The sequence below is a fragment of the Ambystoma mexicanum genome, chromosome 1q (genome assembly GCF_040938575.1).
Source record: "Ambystoma mexicanum isolate Mex_15411 chromosome 1q, UKY_AmexF1_1, whole genome shotgun sequence".
NCBI lineage: Eukaryota > Metazoa > Chordata > Amphibia > Caudata > Ambystomatidae > Ambystoma > Ambystoma mexicanum.
In genome coordinates this window covers 917,829,328-917,848,152 of record NC_090922.1, presented here as the reverse complement: position 1 = coordinate 917,848,152, position 18,825 = coordinate 917,829,328, and positions in this window count along the sequence as shown.

The following is an 18,825-nucleotide window of genomic DNA, read 5'->3' as shown; positions in this document are numbered from 1 at the left end:
ACCCTCTTCTGAAGAAACCCACTGCCGACCCCTCCTGCCCGGGTAACTATATCCCAATCTCCATCACTCCTTTCCTGGGCAAACTCCTGGAAAACCTGGCCATCAACCCAGATTAATCTTCACACTGAATCTGTTGGTTGTCTCCATGACCATCAATCTGGCTTCAGAGCTTCCAGAAGCACGCAAACTGCTCTCCTGAACATCCGGGAAGACCTGCTCTCCAGCCTTGATTCCAACATCCGCTGTGTCCTCATCTTACTTGATCTCGCTTCTGCCTTTGATACGGTCAACCATGCTATCCTGCTCAACAATCTCCGTAATAATCTGGGTATAACTGATCAGGGCCTGGCTTGGCTGACTTTCTTCTCCGGTCGACCCTCCAAGATCCAACTTCGGTCCTTCCTCTCCTCTAACTCTATCTCTACCTGTGGTGTTCCCCACGGGTCTAACCTCTCTCCCTGGCTGTTCAACCAATACCTGGCACTTCTTGGCCACCGCATTGCCACTCTCTGCCCCAACTTTCAGTGCTATGCAGATGCCACTCAACTCATTTTCAGGCTCCCGGCTGCCACCTTGTCTCCTTCTCTCATCTCTGACTGTATGTCTGCTGTCCAGGGGTGGCCAGCAATGATCTCTGCCTTAATGCCAGTAAGATCGAGATTCTCCTAATCGGCACACATGCTCCCTCCTTTCCTGTCACTTTCTGGCCGGCCTCTCTTGGCCCTCTTCCTGCTCCCACCTGTGAGGCTAAACACCTCTGGGTCATCTTCGACTCCACACTCTACTCACATCTCTGACATCTCTAAGAAGTCACACTACCAGCTGTACCTTCTCAGAGTTTTTCGTCCTTTCCGCTCCTTCCCCCAGAAGCTCACTCTCTCCAGAGCTCTTGTTCTCTCTAGGCTGACTACTGCAACAGCCTCTCTCTAAATCTGCCTGCCTCTACTCTCCGCCCTCTCCAACTCATCCAAAACAGGACTGCGAGACTTGTCCTTGGCCTCAAGCCCAGGGATTGTATCTCTCCAGGACTGAAATCTCTGCACTGGCTCCCAGTGGCGGCGAGGATTAAGTTCAAAACCCTCTGCACTGTCCAGACCGCCTTCTGGGGCATGGGGCCTCAATACCTTCAAATCTCTCTTCCTAAATATCTTCCTTCTCGAGCTCTGAGCTCATCTGCCTCCATCTTGCTCAGGGTCAGTTGCTCCTCCAAGCAACAGGTTAGTGGTAGATCTCTTTCTTCTGCTGGGGCCTTCCTCTGGAACAGTCTCCCTGCCTCTCTGAAACTTTAGGAGAACCATCACTGGTTCCGGAAGCACCTCAAGACCTTCCTCTTTGTTTCTGCCTTCTCTCCCCCTCTTCCCTACTGATGTCCTGGCTAAAACTGAAACTGAACTGGTTACCTGGTTACCCTCTTATCTCGGGCCCAAGGCCCTTCCCCAGCAGTTACACACATTCAATGCCCCCCTGGCAACCCTTGCAGACTGTTTTCTGTATCCATATAGCCCCTTACCTGCACTTGACACCTGATGTGTGCACTTACCCTTGCACTTGCCACTTGCTGGCCACACTTTTAGTTTTGTCTTCTGTATTTTACTGTTTATACTATGCACTGGCCTGCCCCCTCCCCCTTCCCCATGCACTTTTCCCCTTCCCCCCTACCCTAACTAGGATGTACTGACCAAAGACTTGGTTACCTCCCAATATCTAGCACACCTTGGAAACAACAACTAGGATGTACTTGTGCAGACTAGCTTCAGTTCACTGTTTATAAATTCACTCTCTAAGTGCTAACTAGGATGTACCTTAGTTAATTGTTTATAAATTTGCTTTCTAAGTGTTATGTGATCATAGGGTGGCTTTTCTACAGAAACATGGTTTAAATGTGACTTGTATAGAGGCTACCCCCATTAGCATTTATTGCGGAACTACTGCCCTGCATCTATATATATGTATTGGCATCCCTATGTTCACTTATGAGTAATTTGGATTGATTTCTATGTCTGTTCTTTCTGTTTTTCAATATGTCTGCCAAATATTAGCCAGGTGTTGTCCCAAAAAAACAAAAAAACTATAAAATATTATGGGAAACCAAACCCATGTTAATTTGACATCAGCTAAATAAATAGGCTAATGGTCACTATATATATATGTGTTCTTGCTTAACACCTTCTTAGCTTAAGTATACAGCATCTTTGATGCTTGGCATGTTAAATGGTACAATCTTTGCAGTAAATGTGAATGTAGAGTAATAATCATAAGAATTTGTGTGGCAGGACACCACTGCCTATAGTCTTTGTCATCCCTAAAGAATTTACGGCATTTTTGAAGTTTAATTTCATCCTTATACTCCTCCAATATTTCATGCATTTTTTTGAAATTTTTCTTTTTTGTGGCTTCTGGATTGGGCATTTTAGCTATTTCTTCTTTGAGTGTGTCAATTAGTTCAATAACTCTTTTATGTTCCCTCTCAGCATGTGTAATTAGAAGTTGTAACATGTTTTTAGAACTAAGATTCAAATTGGCTTCCCATTGGTCTGCTAAATCTAATTCAAGTTGGTTTGTGTTTAGCGCACGCATCGGACTTTGGTCTGTCACTCTCATTTCCTTTTGACATCATAAGATATAACACACTTGTACAAAGACCAAATTCGCAGGCAGTCAAGGTTGCATTTCTAGATGTAAAATGGCACTTGTCAGCAGGCCAGATCATGTGCTGCCTGATTACAAAAAGCCTTTTGTACTGTCATGAAACTAATGATACACATATAACCAAATGCAGCAAAGAAACAGTGTGCTCAGAAAACTGTTAGTTGGCAGTATGCCCGTGCCAAGGAGCAAGGGAATAAGAAGGAGATTTACATAGTGCAGTGTTTTTATTGTGGGAAGATGTTATGGAGGGGACCTTCTCATAAGCCATCTCAAAGTTTGGGAACCTTGACTTTGATCCAGCAGCTTGTTCTGGCCCATTGGGATGAGGTGGAGGAACCCTATAGGAAGGCTCATTTTCAACACAAGGTGAGGTTCCATGGTCTACAATCTGCAAGCTGGTATCTGCCATCTGTGCCACTGCCATGCACTTCTATTGCTTCTTATTTTTTTCCCAACCACCTCCCAACATCATCCTATCCTGCCTGCACCCGATCTACTGGAATGCTTGGTTAATGTGTAAAAGATGCCACAATTGGATGGTGGTGGGAGATTTCAGCCTAGATAGTTGGGGAAGGGCCATTTCAGAACACCAGGCCAATTGCCACCACTAGGAGTATATATTTAAGTGGCCATTTTTGTAGCCCTTTTTAAATAAAGAAAAACACCAAAAAATTACAAAACATAAAATGTAAAAAAATACCCTTTGTCATATGTGTGAATCCTAATGTTTTTCCTTCCCAGTTCCTTTTCTGAGCCAACTTTTCAGTTATAAAAGCAGACAATAAAAACACAGACTGTATAAATGCATCAATGATCCTTAATTTATCCTTTTAATACAGTGTGTGTTAAAAAGAGGCACATTTGTTTATATATTTTATTATAGCCGTGGCTATCCGTCATGGTACCCGTGGGTACAACCTCTAGTCATTGCTGTGATAACCTGTGCCTGTAGTTTAACCAATTGCCTCCTTTATCATAGCTGTGGGTAGAACCTCCAATCATTTCTGTGATTAATCACACCTGGATTTCAACCAATCTCATCGTTCATGGTAGCCGTGCGTACAATTGAAGTGAAGACAGTAGTCACAGCTACAATGATTGTCTCTGGGCCCAGGGAGCCTATTCTATATCATCTCATGTGCCATGACTGTAAAACATGTTTTATACATATGTAGATATATGTGGGGTAGGTAGTCCTGCAAAGTTCTATTTTAAGATATAATATAACTGTAAATATTGTAAAAAGTTAAATAAGTATGCAAACAAAGCTGAATTGGCAAAATAGACTCCTAAGGGAAGACGAGATTCTGCAATAGGAAGTCAAAATGTCTTAGGCGAGCCAGTTATTCAAACTGATGTTGAGCTCGCCATGGAAGAAGTAGAATGTGCAATGCAACAAACTAAAGTTGTAGATGGAAATTATGATACATTAGTAAGTAAATTCAATGCAAAGAAGAAGGTTGTTTATTGTAAAATCACAGATAGGTGCTTACATGGTTTACAACATGATAAGCATGCATGCGCTTGTGTCCAATACACATGTCTATTGATGTATGTTAGTGGACAAGCAGGAACAGGGAATTCTTTTTTTTATTCATGCATTGAGAACCAATTGCTTTCTGTCATGTATTGTAACAGCTCCAACAGGTCTGGCAACATTCAACATAGGAGTTGTTACTTTTCTTCGATTGTTGATGTTACCAGTGGAGCATTACAATAAAATAGATTGCTGAAATCTTGTATGAACTGCAGCACAAGAAGTAGGAAAAGATCAAGAAAATGAAATACCTTGATTGTAGATGAAGTAAGCATGGTGTCTAACGTGATGCTACCTTTCAATCACTTGCGAATGCAAAAGGTCTTGAAGACTGAAAATTACATGTTGTTTTTCAGGTAAACAAGTCCTTGTTTTCAGAGATTTGTTACAATTAACTCCTGTGAAAGGACAGCCAGTTTACAAGATGCTGCAATCAAAGGATAGTCAAACAACTATAAGTAGCATTAGTCATTTTAAACTTTGGAATTGTTTTGAACTCCAGGAAATTGCCATTCGTATGAGGCAATCTACAGAAATGCATAATAAGATTTGTATAGGTATACTTGAGGAGTATATGAAAGCAGCCTTAAAAGGGAGACTGTGTTCTATCATGTTGTTTCATGCAGGTTGCACTGTGCTTGATGTCATGCTTACTGTTCAAGGAAAACATTTATTGTGTTGCTTCGATGTGCAAACTTGGAGAGTGTAATAAGTTCACTCTACAATGCTGCTCTCTAAGAAGCAAGACATGGTGCAATTTTTTAGATGCCAATCTTATTTCAATAGAGTTAGATAAAAGAGCAAGGATTGATTAATTCATTTAGACAATTATATTTCTAAAGCAGCAAGTCTAGAATCATTTTAAAAATGTGCATTACGGTATAAGTAATGTTAAAGAGGAACTTGAATGTGGAAATTGTTCTAGGTAATACAGCAATATGAAGAGTGGTCGATGTTCGCAATTTTAGTCACAGTACAAATATTTAACATATTCGTAACATTTGATCATGTAGAGGAAGCTTATTTGACTTCTGTGCATGCTTCATGCTTTTTAAGCATACCTTTGTGAAAAGAGGAAAGGCATATGCAATTTCTATTCATAAATCACAAGGGTTGACTTTGGATGCAGCACTTATTGACAATGGTCATACAGTGTTAAGAGAAGGAATGTCAATTGTAGCCCTGTCACATGTAAAACATATTGAAGGTTTATTTATCTTAAACTATTATTACTAATTATTTATTTATTTTTAATACACATTGATGAAACAAAAGTGATATCTGACATTTCTTGCATTGAAAAATATAATAGATTACTCTGAGATCTGGAATCAGAATATCCTAAGTTTACAAAAAGATTGCTTTCATAGCTTTGAGAAATCAATGGCACAAAAAGAGGATTTTACAAAGCAAACACATATTTATTATAACCTATAACAGTCAATAAGCCCTCATAACAATCCTTCTAAAGAATATTTTGTAGAACATGTACTAGTACAATTAAATAAACCAATTATTTTATTTAAATTGTTAAATTACATAACCACAGCTATAACTCTGGTTACACTGAGAAGACCCTCCCATAGCTGCAGGTATACATACATTTCTCAAATGCACTGAAAACCACATATTGCAAAGTTTTCAAATTTAAATCACACATACCTTGAGGTGAGAACATCCCAACAGAAAGGTAAGGAAAAATATGTGTTTAAACATCCATAAAATAATATGATGACTGCACCAAAATACAAGCAGCTATAACCACAGGTAAAATTAGTGGGTTTATACCCACAGCTGCCAAAGTCTGCCACAAAGTATGACATCCAATTGGATCATGGGTAGCCATGGTTCCAGTCAACTGCTAGAAGATGTGGCTATCCATGATATTTTCCAAGATTCAAAAAGACACATTAACCAAGTGTGAAAATGTAAACAACAAAAAAGGTACACATGAGGGCATCGAACCAAAAACACATGCAGAATTGTGTAATGTAAAATCCATTAAAAATCATGATCAATGCACAAGAATTGGTACTGTTGTACCCGTGGTTAAGGCAATAGTTACAGCTGCAGCTGCAACTGCCAAAAATATATGATCCCATTTGCTCGGTGGTACCCGTGGCTATAACCCCTCTGACAGGGCAAACTGTTTCATTGGCTGCTGCCTTAACCACAGCTATTAAAAAAAGGCATTAAGGGTATTTTCTTTTTCCAATATGCTTAAAAGGTTCTCTGGGTGGCTCTTAAAAAAGCCTTTGGATTCTTTTCAAATAAATAACCAAAACATATATTTTCAATCAGAGAAATAATCTTTACCTCTATTATAATTTCAAAAATCTTGAAAACATTTTCTGTGTTCTTTCTTTAAATTATTAATTCATTTTCTTTTCCGGACGATAAAAGACCTGTTCTCCCTGTCAAAAACATTTCTCCACAATTGCAGCATAAACCTCTAATATGTCTAAAATAATATTATGGAACCAAAAAAAAGTTGTAAGCCAATGCTTTGACAACACATCACCTATGTCCTCAACATCACTATGAACCCCATTCTCAGAATTCTCAAATTCTCCAGTCTTGTGAACAATGAAATTCCTCTCCTTCTGAAATTGGATCCATGTTTCAAATATCCAATGAAACAATAAATATACCTCAATAATAGCACAATATATTCAAACTACAGTTCACTCTCAAGCAATAACAATGTAGAAACACTCTTAATATAATGAAACAATATAATGTACACTTTTATTGGCATATACAAACATCACTCAAAAAAGTACATTCTCTGGGTTCAACAGCTGAACAGCATCTGAGGTACTTGACATCCTATTAGCAGCCATCCACCACACAAGCAATGGTAAGCAAAATTGGAGAGCAAGAGAATATAGGGTGCAATAATAAAATGTGGAATCTGAGCTTCTGTGAGTGACTTCAGCTTTATCTCCATAAAAAAGCTAGGTGTGAGCAGTGGTTGTGCAGAATCAAACTACACACATTAAAGGTGTCATCAACAGCCAGAGACTTGAAATACCTGCAGCAGTGGACTCCATTTTAAGAATCATCAGACATGCTAGAGAGGTTCACAAAGAAGGCTTTTCATGAACTATCTACATATGTGCTGCTCCCATCTCCAGCAATACCACCATGTTTTGAATATAGGCTGTACATTTAGGGAAGTTAACTGTACAACATCTGGTACAAGTCCACTGGGATGATGACAATGATGAAGCTACAACCAAAAACTAAAATAAAACATGAATATAATGAACTTCAAAAACACCATCATTGTACTACCTCAAAGAAAACTCAAAACAGCTGAAACTACTGCATAGCTAAACGTGCATTAGAATGACAACAAATACAATCAAACAAAGGTTTAACCTCAGTATAACGAATACAAAAACAAAATGCCTGCATATAAATGCCATTGATTCACAAATCTAATTGTGTAGGACCATGTTAGTGAAAGTTAAAAAAAGACAATAACAACATACTTGCCACAAAATCACAGCAGATAAAAAAAACTATCATGAACACCATCTGATACCAGTGTTTAATATAACTAACACACACAACACTGTAAATAAACCTTCAAATATGTAAATATTAATACTTACTTTCACATCAGCCACCCTCCTGCCATGTGCACAGTGAGAGTTCTGCCATCAAAAGGATGCAACTGCAGAAAACGTTAGCTTTTATACTTTCCAAAATAAATACCAAAAAAGGACTATATACAAATAAAACTACTAAAATGGATGACCCATTTGACCACAACCTGTCACAGACATGTACACAAATAGAAAAGTAACTACAACCAATAACGAACAATGAAACTTACAGACATCTATTTTTGCCCCACCCCGACGACGTGGCTGCAAAGCTTGCTTTGTATCCGCGGCTACATGTAAATATTTTTTCAAGCCCAAAATCAAACTAAGCCAGCCTTAGAACACCTAACCTAAGCAGATAAAATAACACACATAAATACAATTCTGTGCTGTGGCATCCACATAACAATTATGGTTATTGGACAGAAAATGTATGGTTTATAGATGCAGCTTTAAATATAACCACACCTATGAGTACAACTAATAAAATTATGAAAAGTGTTGACATGCCTATGCACATGCTTTTTTATAGACACAGTTATAGAAAAATGCTACATGGCAGTTTGCTGGTAGCCACAGATATACTAAAATGTATTTCCACTCCCCCAAACTCTATACAAGTGTCCCTAACTTCCCTACAAGCCCCCCTCCACTACCTATGGTCCTGCCCCACTCCCCTAGTCTCTCCAAATACCCCAAAACACTTGATGCATCTATGATGCTACTCCACCCAAAATGTTGGATAGCCGTGTCTACCACACATCCACAAACACACAATGTGCCATTTGCCAGAATATAACCTGAACAGGGTGCTAATTGGGTGCTGGAGAGATGCAGGTAAATACCTCAGTCGTTGTTGCTCGGTGTGATCCTCAATACACCTATCACTCCCATTTTTGTATAGGCACAGCTATCAGAATTATTTTTTTTAACGAAATCTGAGCATGGAATATAAACGACAAATTAGACAGTACTGATACAATAGTCCTTAAAAGGTTTCAATTCAATAAATGACTGCTCATTAAGTTAATTAAAGTGAATGATGATAAAGTATACATAGTAGTTATGAAATAAAAGTTGGGGTTAGGTAGGGTGTATAGAGTTCAAAAACAGGTAAAACACGAGTTGACACAAACAATGAGAATATAGTGCATACAGAGTTCTACAAACAGATGGACAAAACTACATAAAGTCTTAGCTTTTTCGCTTTCCAAAATCAAAATCACAAAAAGATGACTATATTTACTAACCAAAATACAAAAATGGCTGACACATTTTGAGTGTAACCTATCACAGTCAAACACATAATTACAACAGTAACATCAACCAGTTACAACCACCAAAACACACACATCATACATAACCTATTCATAGAAATTACTAGCAATTCAAACTGGGAATCATTTTCCCGTAAACAGAGAAAGACTGCAGATATCATGGCTTGTTTGAAAACTGTGGGCTGATCGGAGACAGTTGGGTGTTTTGGATACTGTTTTTTTGTGAGAAACAAAGTATTAACATGGACCTTGGTTTGAGAGATTTTACATTTAAATGGTTTGGATTGCAGGGAATGCGTTGGTTCCATGTTTTTTCACAATTGTTCAGTCTGAAAAGTACAGGTCACCCACACATAATACTAGTTCATTGTGGAGGCAATGATTTGGGGAATGTACGACGTGTGTCCCCTACTTAAATGATGAATCTAGATTTGGAAAAACTAATGGAACTTTTCCCTCACACCCTCTTTAACTTTTACAATCTGAGTATGAGGGGAAAAAGGAGATTGGCCACCAAATTTAGTGGTACAATTGAAAAATCATGGAGAAATGTTAATAAAGTAGTTTCAGCATTCATGAGAGACCACAACCAATTATGGATTTCAAACAACAGCATACCGTTCTACATGGCCAATTTCTATAGACATGATGGAGTACACCTAACCAATGAAGGAAATACTGTGTTCCTTTAAAACATCAAAACAGTACTATAAATGTGCTAAAATACTACACTCAGTAGTATAAATACACAAATACAATGAAATAATATCCCCGCATTTTGTTTTTAATAACCACCAAGAGAACATTGACTTTTCTTTATAACCACAGTTACAAATTGTTAGCTAAAGTGGGGGATCACTTTGGGGTTTATAATATAATAGAAGTTAAAAGAATAATACAGAACAACACTGCTCATGTACTTATGTAAGGTAGATGAAGATAAAGAAAGCACACACATGACAGTAAAGTAGGTGGGGATGCATTTAGTAGGTGCAAATACACAAGATAAAATAGCACGGGTGACAACACACAGGCTAGAATTCAGTGTATGGACATCCAAAACTAGAGTAGGGTGGCTCCATTTTGTATTGATTTTTTTAACAATGTTATTCTGTTTTTCTCCACAGTCTCACATGTAAAAATATCTGAAAACACACAGCCAGTATAGATAAGACTCCCAAACCTACCGGGTCACTGACCATGGCCTCAGGCCATGACCAGTGATTTTTCACCCCGACGTCACTATACCTATAAAAATAACTTTGAAAAAGAAATAAAACACAGGCACCCAAAATGTATAGCTGCGGGCACAGAACTACTCTTACCCGTGGGTATCTCTAGTCCTACATAGCCTAGGATATTGCCTAAAATATAGAAAAAATGCTGGAAGAAAATGCATTCCTGCCCCCCCAGGCCCTCACCAAGTACTCCCCTTATCTGTGCCAGCTCCTCCCACCCCCTAGATGGCCTCCTCACCTCCCCTGCCCTCTACTTTTCCTCCACAACGCACACTGTATCTGTGACACAGTTTTCTTTGAGATGTCGGCTATTCGAATCTATAGCCACAGCAACAGAAAGCTTTGTGTTGCAAAATCAGACCCTGGACCTCCTATAACTCCCAAATGTCACTTGGTGTCCTCCAACAACCTCCCCACCTCTAGACTAAACTCATTTGCAAATATTTTAACCTGCAAATCGCTATTTAACTACTTTCCTTGCCCGTTATTCTTGGTTATAACCACGGTTATCTCTCGCATCGAGAGAAAAACAAGATGGTGGCTTTTTCTTTTCTAAAAACGCTCGGGATTGGGTAGATCCCTGAGATATAGCTATCTATTTTTGAGTAGGGGGCATCGAATTCACTGTCAAATATTTAATTAACTAATGAATGGAATAACCCCAAACCATTCAAGGATCGTGAGTCAACGCGTCATGCCCAAGTTGTTTTGGCACTGGTCCAAATCCGTACAGCGACTTGGGTTCTGCGCTTTCACAAACGTTGACTGCGTTTGAGTATGGGAAAATTAAACGGAAGTAGGCCGCACTTTTGGAAAAAAAGTTTTTTGACTTCTTAATAACTATTTTATTTTTTAACAAATCTTTATGAAACTTTGCAGTCTGGGAGGTCCTGCGAGTCATTAATCACATTCAAAATTATGGTAAAATCAGTTACTCAAATCAAAAGTAATTAACAATTGAATTTTGAATGGTTCCTATGGGAGTCTGACTCACCTTAAATATAGGGTGGCTATTGTCACCTTATAAGCGACCCTGTAGTTATGGTTAAGTTGCTCCACTCATAGAGGAACTTCTTTTGGGTGACTTATAACATTGCCCCCCCCGGACAAATCCTATCCAACCTATGCAAAATAAAGTATATGGCCCCCTCAGAAGGATTTTGTGAAGTTTGGTGTTGTTTTTGTTCCTGGAGGCAAAGTTATTGGGGGGAGTCCCAAAATGTGTTCAAATCCTCACAGATGCAATGGAAAAAAATGTTGCCCAAACCGCTGGATGGATTTTCACCAAATTTGTGCCAGGAGCAGCAACTTGGTCCCTAAAACATGCTTTTGCAAATTTGGTATAAATCCATTCAAGTGGTTTTAAAAATGGTGAAAAATAATAAAAAAAGAAGTTAATGATATCTGAGTCCAGTCCACCTCACTCATTTCCTGATTCAGAGTCCGTAGACACCTCTTCAAAAACTGGAGAGCAGTGTGATGTCCAAGACATCATACATGCCAGCTGATTGGAGGTTCTAAAATGTGAGGTGCGTCATACTTTTTGAAACGGTCACCAAATTGGATCCATGAACAGCCGCTGGCATCCACATACATTGCAATAAAAAAATAAAAAAAAACATTATTGCACTTGTCACACTAATCATACAATCTCTGGGGAGGTGATGGGTAATGAGAATGGGATGGGTTGGAATATGGCCATAAAAAGCAAAAAAACAGTTGGTTTTTCATTTCTGATGTCCAGGAACATCTTGGATGTTGGGTACAGTCCTGCGATATCCGCGAACATCGCAGATGTTCGGGTATATCCATTCATATTACTGCATTACAGGGTTGGTGAAAAACTGTGTTTGAATGGCCTATAACTTTGATGTCACTCAATGAGACTATAGGGCTCAGTGGGAATGGGGAGGATGGTAGCAGCAGTACCGTTCATCACGGTACCGTTGCTACCATCCTGTTTTGCTTGCATGTGCCGCTCTGCACGCCTGGTCTGACCAGGTGTGCAGAGTTGCACCCGCAAGCAGAACCCGTAATGTGGCGGTAGAGTGAAAACAGCGCCAGCAGCATTACCGGTGCCGTCATCACTCTATCCCCACTGTCGTAATGTGCCCATTGTCTAGCTAAACCTTGCTCCAGCTTCATCCTGAAAAAGAATATTGAATTCCTACCAAGAGATACAAACAATAGCCACAAATGAACCCAACAGCCACGACATTTAAAAAAATTAAATATTAGACACATACTACCCAAACAGAAGTCCTACTTTGGAAATGATATCCCTCTACCACATAGCCCAAAAACTACTCCTACAAAAATAATGTGACACCAGATGAGACAACTGGCAAATATGTTGTCTCAACTTGTGAAGGAAGCCTAGTCAAACTTTCCAAACCCAGTCTAATTAAAAATAATAATATACAATTATCATTAAAATCTCTGCAACATAGGGAACTTTATTACATGGCCCTACTGCAACTTTGTAAACCACGGAGGAAAGAAGAATTATCAGGTTGCGATGAAGCTGCATTCAATGCAAATGAAAGCAGTATAGCAAATGTCAATTTCAAGCAATACAAAGAAATGTTGGATAATGAGCGCCAACAAGATGGAGAAGTTGAAGCTCAACTAGATAAGGACACTCCTAGGGGCAGTCAACCTTCCCATACAGGAAGCCAAGAACCACTTGGAGAACCACTCATTCTAAATGAAGCAGAAATAGCCATGACTGAAGTAGAAAGCACCATGTATCACTATAAACAATTGGGAGACTGTTCAGTGTTCAAATCACAGCTAAATGATGAACAACTCACCATTTATCTAGAAGTCACTGAAGAAATTGAACATGGTTTTAAACATGAAACTAAAGGTTGTGGCTGAATAAATGACAAACCTCTGCTCCTGTATGTAAGTGGTGAAGCCGGTTCTGGAAAAACATTCTTAATTAAAATAATCAGCATATTTCTATAAAACTTAACAAACAACAACCTTTTCGGATCTTGTAACAGCCCCCCAGGTTTAGCTGCCTACAATATAGGAGGTTTAACTGTACACTGGCTACTGCTCCTTCCCTTCCAGTAGAGCACCAAAGCAAATTAAAACACTACAAACTATCTTCTGCTACTGAAGTTAGAAAAATTCTGAAACAAATACAAGTGCTCCTGATAGATGAAATAAGCATGGTTTCCAACCTCATATTGGCTTTAATTTACCTCAGGATGCAAGAAGTCCTAAAACTGACTAGGAACAACTGTTTGGAGGAAAACATATTATTATTTTTGGAGACCTCCTACAGTTAACACCAGTAAAAGGTCCACCTGTTTTCAAAACATTAGGACACAAGCAATTCCGCAAAACTCTCATCAGCATAGGAAATGTAAATCTTTAGCAACATTTTCAGTACAGAGAACTAACTGAAAACATGTACCAGTCTGCAGACCTCACCCATGCTAACATTTTTAAAACTATTAGAACTGGTCTGCTTACTAAAGATGCAAAATCCACCTTAAATAGTAGACTAATCCATGAGCTGTATGGGCAACACTCCTCTGCTTGTGATGTAATGGAATGGAACAATTAACTCAACACAATATACAATGCATGTCCTTAATGCCAACCCTAGCAAGCTGTAGTCAATTCAACAAAACAATGTTAAAAAAAGAATTGCAACACATATGGCATATTGGTTCCACAGACAGACTTCTAGTTTGTCTGTGGAACATTGTTTTTTAACATTGTTTTGTTGAATTGACTGCAGCCACAACCTTTAGTTTCATGTTTAAAACCATGTTCAATTTCTTCAGTGACTTCTAGATGAATGGTGAGTTGTTCATCATTTAGCTGTGATTTGAACACTGAACAGTCTCCCAATTGTTTATAGTGATACATGGTGCTTTCTACTTCAGTCATGGCTATTTCTGCTTCATTTAGAATGAGTGGTTCTCCAAGTGGTTCTTGGCTTCCTGTATGGGAAGGTTGAATGCCCCCAGGAGTGTCCTTATCTAGTTGTGCTTCAACTTCTCCATCTTGTTGGCGCTCATTGTCCAACATTTCTTTGTATTGCTTGACATTGACATTTGCTATACTGCTTTCATTTGCATTGAATGCAGCTTCATGGCAACCTGATAATTCTTCTTCTTTCCTCCGTGGTTTACAAAGTTGCAGTAGGGCCATGTAATAAAGTTCCCTATGTTGCAGAGATTTTAATGATAATTGTATATTATTATTTTTAATTAGACTGGGTTTGGAAAGTTTGACTAGGCTTCCTTCACAAGTTGAGACAACATATTTGCCAGTTGTCTCATCTGGTGTCACATTATTTTTGTAGGAGTAGTTTTGGGCTATGTGGTAGAGGGATATCGTTTCCAAAGTAGGACTTCTGTTTGGGTAGTATGTGTCTAATATTAATTTTTTTTAAATGTCATGGCTGTTGGGTTCATTTGTGGCTATTGTTTGTATCTCTTGGTAGGAATTCAATATTCTTTTTCAGGATGAAGCTGGAGAAAGGTTTAGCTAGACAATGGGCTCATTACGACAGTGGGGATAGAGTGATGACGGCGCCGGTAGTGCTGCTGGCACTGTTATCACTCTACCGCCACATTACAGGTTCTGCTTGCGGGTGCAACTCTGCACACCTGGTCAGACCAGGCGTGCAGAGTGGCACATGCAAGCAAAACAGGATGGTAGCAACGGTACCGTTATGAACGGTACTGCTGCTACCTTCCTCCCCATTCCCACTGAGCCCTATAGGGGCTCAAATGGGAATGGGGATGTACCGGCTCTGAGTCCCATGAGAGGGAAATTACTGGGCCCTCCAAGGTCAGAATGGCCCGGTAATTCCCCTTTTGCGGGACCCGGAGCCGGTCCCGAGTTTGGGGGTAGCATGGCTGCCTTCAACCTCTTAATGAGGCCCAATGTGTTCAGATTTGCCATATAAGGCTGTAACTGTTAAACGGTCGGCACCTTCGTAGCACCTGCTTTCTCTATGGAAGAGCATTGTTATATTGAAGCTGTACAAAGTTTGTGACAGTGTTTTGTCAGATGACATGTCAACCCAGAGGCTGTTTAGCTCTGTTTTCTCAGCTTTGGTTAGACATATCCTGCAACAGCAGTGGAATTGTCTACAATATATTGTATGTCTTTATTTGGATTCCACAAGCGGGCAATGATTGCATTGTGATCATTGATGTAATTTGATGCTTCGTCCCTTTTAATTTTGTAAGTGTTTTTATTTGATTTTCGTTTTATACTGTGTCCAGCAGAAGACGTCAAGCTATTTACTTGTCCTTTTTCCAAAACTGGTGTAGGGAAGGAAAAGAGACATGTGGTATAGTATTTACCTTTGTTTTGTATATCTGCGTTAGCAGTATTTTCCACGCTTATGTTTTTGGAAGCATAAGATGTGTATACGTATGCCACTATGTGTGGTTTCTGAAGGGATGTTGCAGGTAATGTATTTTTGAATAAACTGTAAAATAGTGAAATCACTGTCATGGTCAAATTTGGGAGCATCTTTTATCCACAAAAGCATGTGGATGTGTGGTGTTCCTCTGGATTTGTAACAATATGATTTTCTCCATAAGAAGTGTTGTGGATGGGTAGTTTTATTGCAGATGAAGTGCATCATGGCAATAAAGCAATTCATATTCTGTACAACTAAAGTAACAAACCATGTGGGTTGGCCTAGGTTCCTTAGCATACAATGTAAATCAGTGTGACATTGGAAGCAGTATTCTTTTGAACTTGCATTCTTGTGATCTCTGATAATTGACTGCAAAACTTCACCCTTGTCTTTTTTCTTTTGAAGCAGTTGGGTAGCGGACAGGTTTAAAAAAATGGGAGCCTGTTTTTAATGTGTATGCAAAGCCATAACATATAGTTGCTAGTTCACTTTCAAAGAGGATGTGGAAAATGTATTATATATTTTGTAATGTGGGTTCTTCAGAATATATTCGTAAAGACTGATATTCTGAAACAATTATTTATATGGATCTTTCATCATATCTTCCGTCTTTTCCTGTAGGAAAGAGTAGAGGAAAGGAACATGCTTCTACACTTTTCTCCCATATGCTCATTGGAGATTATTTGACTTGACGCATATGTTTCTGATAAATCGTCCTTGGTGTCTTTGGAGTGTAGTGGGTGAATTGTATACTGGTCCAAAATGTTGGCTTCAGTAATAGGATCTGCATATTCAAATTGGCCAGTTGGCTGTGTACCCTGAATTATTTGGGTGGTTTCTCTTAGGTTCTCCTCTATGTTTATGGGCCTCATTACACGTTGTGCGGTAACGGAATACCGGTACCGGTAAAGATTTACCGGTACCGTTAATTTCCTAAGCCAATCACGACCCGGACCCACCGCTATCAGTGCACCCGTTAATTACGGTGCCACTAATAGCGGCAAGGCCGCGGGCGCGTGACCCCCAGGCCGGAATTAGCGCCATGGCGCTAATACCAGGCCATCACAAGCCATGCGGACATGGCATTAGCGGCATGGAAAACACCCAAAAACCCCTTACCGGCATGGCACTAATAACGGCATCGAAAAGCACCCGTTAAGAGACCTGAGCAGTGTACCCATCTACCACAGGTGGACACAATCAGCACAGGTGCATGCAATGGAGACAGGCAGCACAAAAGAGCACACCACACCCTTACCCACACCCCTTCCCACACCAAGATGGTCCCAATAGCAGCAGCATGATATGACGGGCTTGACTACATGATAGCAGTGCAGCACCAACAACAACAGCCCGCACCAGAGGTGACCCGTAACAGGTACCCATTCCTCACACCATACAGGCGATGCCAGCTATCCACCGAGGAGGTGGCTCCCAACCTCTGTACGGAACCCACAGAACCAGCAGGAAGAGGACAACAATATTGCACATCCCTGTACCTGCGTCGTGATAGAGCTGGCAGTCAGCCTTCCAATGACAGTGCTCCGCTGCCTAAGCAGCCTGTGTGAGGCACTCCTGTACAGCCGTGTCAAAGTGGCAAAAATAACCATGGCATGTGTAGAGCATCAAAAAATGTGCATATGATGGAATATGCCAATGGCACCTGCAATTGACATGCAACCACCAGAAGAGCATGATGGGGATGGGGATGAGTACGGGTGGAATGCCCCGGCAGGACATGCAAGAGGCAATGCCAAGGAGGCACACGATGTGCCTCAGCATCTGATTCTGAAATCCCATCAGGCACAAAGGTGAAATAGCATGGATGGAGATGGATATTGTTTCCCTGGTGCATGTTTGGAGTCCCACAAAGGACCCTGTCCAAGATAAATGACACATACGCAATGATGGAGACCACGCTTGGGTTTCAACTTCATAACAGTGTGTATTGAACAGAATGTGATAAGAAGTGCAACACCCCAACACACCCAAAAGCAGCCTTACCCCCCTCCCCCCCAAAACACCCAAATGCACCCTTACCCCCCTCCCCCCCAAAACACCCAAATGCACCCTTACCCCCCTCCCCCGCAACACACCCAAATGCACCCTTACCCCCCTAACCCCCCAAAACACCCAGGTGAGTCTTATGGTGTCTATGTTTCCTGCACCACATGTGCCACCTGGTCCTTGGCGGAGCTAAGCATCAGGGCCTCCACCAACATTGGGTTGGTGTGATGTGGGGCGCCTCAGGTTGCGCAGGGAGTGGCGCAGGGGACTGGTCTGCTGGGAACCCACTGAGGAGGAGGTTCCCGGTCGATCCTGTGTTGGTGGTTGGTGATGCTGCTCCATGATGTCCCCAATACGTAAAATGGCCTGGCGGAGTTGGCCCATCTCCTGGCATATCCTGTCAGTGCAGGCCTCAATGGCCTCCTTTGTTTGCCCTGCATATTTTTGGAGGTCATCCCTTAGACGGCCTGTCTCGGCCACATGCTGGGCGACCAGCGCAGTAATGTCTTCCTGCCTCCGGGTGATGGTTGCAAGGTCTGCCAGGGTGGTAGGTGCTGCTGGGCTGGACGGTGCGCCCTGGTCCATGCTTCCGGCATCCGGAGAGGACAGCTGAGGGCTCCATGCACCTTCTACAGTGTGGGTGTCATGTGCTCCCTGGGTAGCAGATCCGGATGTTGCCCTTGGACTCCCCTCAATGGACCATGTTGGGCTGGGGTCATGGATGAGTTGTAGGACGTCGATTGCGTCCTTCTCGTCTCGTCAGTGGCCGGTGCGGTGGCTGCTGCCTCCCCAGTGGAGCTGGTGGCTGCAGAGTGCGTGCCCTCCGTGCTCATCTCAGCAATGATGGGGCACACTTGCGTGGGTTCAGCTACAACAGGAGCCGTGCCCTCAGGCTGTGATGTGATGGTGCCCCTGCTGCCCTTGGCCCTCTGCAGATGGACTGTCCTCCCAGTTCCCCTGGAGGTGGTGGCGGTGTCACCTCTCTCATGCATTCTGGCTTTTTTGGCTGCTGGGGGAGTACGTGTTGCAGTGCTTGTGTCTCCAGTGTCTGTCGGTGATCCTGTGGAGGACATAAATAGGGTACATCATTGTTAATGGGTCT